This window comes from Montipora foliosa, chromosome 14 (genome assembly GCF_036669935.1).
Source record: "Montipora foliosa isolate CH-2021 chromosome 14, ASM3666993v2, whole genome shotgun sequence".
In the NCBI taxonomy this organism is placed as follows: domain Eukaryota; kingdom Metazoa; phylum Cnidaria; class Anthozoa; order Scleractinia; family Acroporidae; genus Montipora; species Montipora foliosa.
Window position 1 is genome coordinate 1,310,026 of NC_090882.1, and position 2,500 is coordinate 1,312,525.

The 2,500-nt window shown below is 37.4% G+C and overlaps 1 long non-coding RNA gene across 1 annotated transcript in view; it reads right to left on the minus strand.

Moving 5' to 3' along the window:
* LOC137985324 (uncharacterized) overlaps positions 1 to 2,432 on the minus strand; it is a 5,594-nt gene extending 3,162 nt beyond the window's left edge. The window contains exons 1-2 of the long non-coding RNA XR_011119280.1: positions 2,335 to 2,432; positions 2,048 to 2,138 (exon numbers count right to left, since the gene is read on the minus strand). This is a non-coding gene — a long non-coding RNA (uncharacterized lncRNA). The remainder of the gene's footprint in view (positions 1 to 2,047; positions 2,139 to 2,334) is intronic.
* Between the last annotated feature and the right edge of the window lie 68 nt (positions 2,433 to 2,500).

Here is a 2,500-nt window from a genome sequence, read left to right on the forward strand (position 1 = left end):
CTTTGACCGGTTAATATTTACATGTAAAGTATAGGCCAATATGTTAGCTCGGGCTAACCATGATAACATGGGCTCTTTAGCAAGCAGCATGTCAAAACCAAAATGGCGCACTCGACGGTGCATTTTCAGCGATTTGAAAACTGCACTTTTCAAATTTCAGCCCTTCCCCCCTCCCCCCTAGGATTGTTTGGCCCCTCCAGCACAAGAAAAACAGGGCACTTGCACCTTTGGCACAATCTCCAGCAAGCATCTCACTCTTTGGAAACTTTAAGACTTGAGAGCTCTGGTCATTTCGGCTTCGGGCCACCATACAACTGATAACACGCCACAATAATTATTCAAAATGGCGGCGCCCACAAGAAAAAAAAAGGGTATGGCTCTCGAAATTAATTAAATTGGCTAGGGGAAATGAAGTTTTTAGGCAGCACAGTGCATTGAAATGGTAATTCAGTACCAAAAGAGGTAGCAAACCAAGCATTCGGATTGGTTCATGGCAAAGAAAATTACAGATAGCCAATCAACTGCAAGCCCGGGATGGCGCTTATCTATTCCAAATTGCTCTCGAATTCATGAGATTACCTTTGCTAACCTTTTTTCCGGTACCTGCACCCCATGAAAAAATTTGAACAAATTTGGTTGTAAACATAATTTCCTGCGCTTTTAAAATTATCTTTTTGTGGGAGTTTAGTTTCCCATCGAGTTCAATCAGTGAACGCTTTGGCGGTAAACCAGAATTTTAAAAACAATTTGAGTTCTTAACTCACACTTTGCCTAGGTAGAATCTCAACATATTCTTAAAGTTTGGTTTATAATAACCACAAAGTTTTTAGACTGACAAAAGATTGTTAATAAAAGAGTGATCGTATAGCCGCCTCCAAATCAGTTGTCAACAAGCATAGGTTGCTGTTTCAGGCAAAACTAAAATTTTCTCATCAAGTTTTATAAGGCCGAAACGGTGAAACCTCTCAAAATGTATTTTTTCTTGAAAAGTGCTCGTAAAAACTGAACCGTTTACACAAAAACCGTATTGCAATTGAATACGGATTTGGTTATAAGTTTCCGCTTGGTTACAGTTAGTTCAAAGGTTTAGGACCGGATTTATAGCTGAGAACTTTTTACCGAAAAATGATACTTTGTATGTAAATAACAAATCGAGTCCGCTCTTCATTAAAAGGCATCGGATTCGTCAAAAATACGGAGACTTTCGCTGGAAAATGAACGAGTTTGATTTTTATTCACCCTAACTGAATAGACTTACCTAGTGTTGTACTAATAAACATTTTCGTGACATGCTAAGCCTTGTATTTTTATGTTAAGACGACAGATTAAGGTGAGCTGCCTTATTTATTTCGCTCCAAGGCAATTTTAATTCCTAGCACAAAATGAACACTTTCTCAGAATTGCGTTGGTTGCTAAACGTGTCAAATTTGACAGATAAAAATCAATCGATATCGTATCTTTCGCCCGCTTTTCCGGCCATCACTCCTTGCAAAATTAATTAGAAACTGAGTGAATTTCATGATTGCCAAGAAAACTTATGGACCCTAAAACCCGTTATCTCTCTTGACACCTTTATTTGTCTTTATTTTGATTCTTTTCCTTTTATATTCTAAATGTGATCCCTACCCACTTTTATTATAGGAAAGGAGAAACGGTCTTGAGAAATAGCTTTGAAATCGACCCACTTTGAAATCACTTTTAAAATTTCGTAAACATTACAAGTCAGTGTAAAATGAGTTAATATTAGGGTGCGTTCGATTGACAGGATTCCGGAATAGGAATACATGGAATACAAGTTGGAAATCCTTCGTTTTTGCGGAGATTCACATTAAAATTGTCAAACATTTGCTAAAATGCTATTTTAAAGATATTTTTATTATCCTTGCAGTTTCGAAATCCGCCAAACATACCGTTTTAATCATCACTCCACGTATTCTCATTCCGGAATAGGGTCAATCGAACGGGCCCTTACATTAGGCATAAAACTATTGCAGTGGTCACCATGCAGTATTAAAGTATTTCAAAAGCATTTTTGCTTAATTCCTACCTTGGTTTTAAAAATGTCTCAAGGCTTTTCCCGTGAACACGCATTGGGTCGTTTCCACACAGGAATCAAGGATTAGTTAATCGAAGAGCACCTGTTATTGAAACAAAAAAAAGATTTAAAATTCCTCATTTTTACAGAAGTCTCCTGTAAGATCAAAAGAACAGTAAGCCGTTTGGTCTGAAGAAATATGCTTAAATATCATAGGAATGAACGCATAATCGCCCGTCGCTGCGAAAGCAGTCCCTTAAACAATATATTATTTGAAACTTAACTAGACACAAGTTTACCTCCAATGAACATTCAAAACTAGACTGCTTTTCGCGATCTCCAGGTATACTCCTTAAACATTCGATTCAAGCCTTTGACAATTCAAACGCGAACAAAGGAAATACATTTATATTTCCATATAGTCTCAGCTGGAGTGACGCGAAAATCCAGAGGCAACGCTTTAAC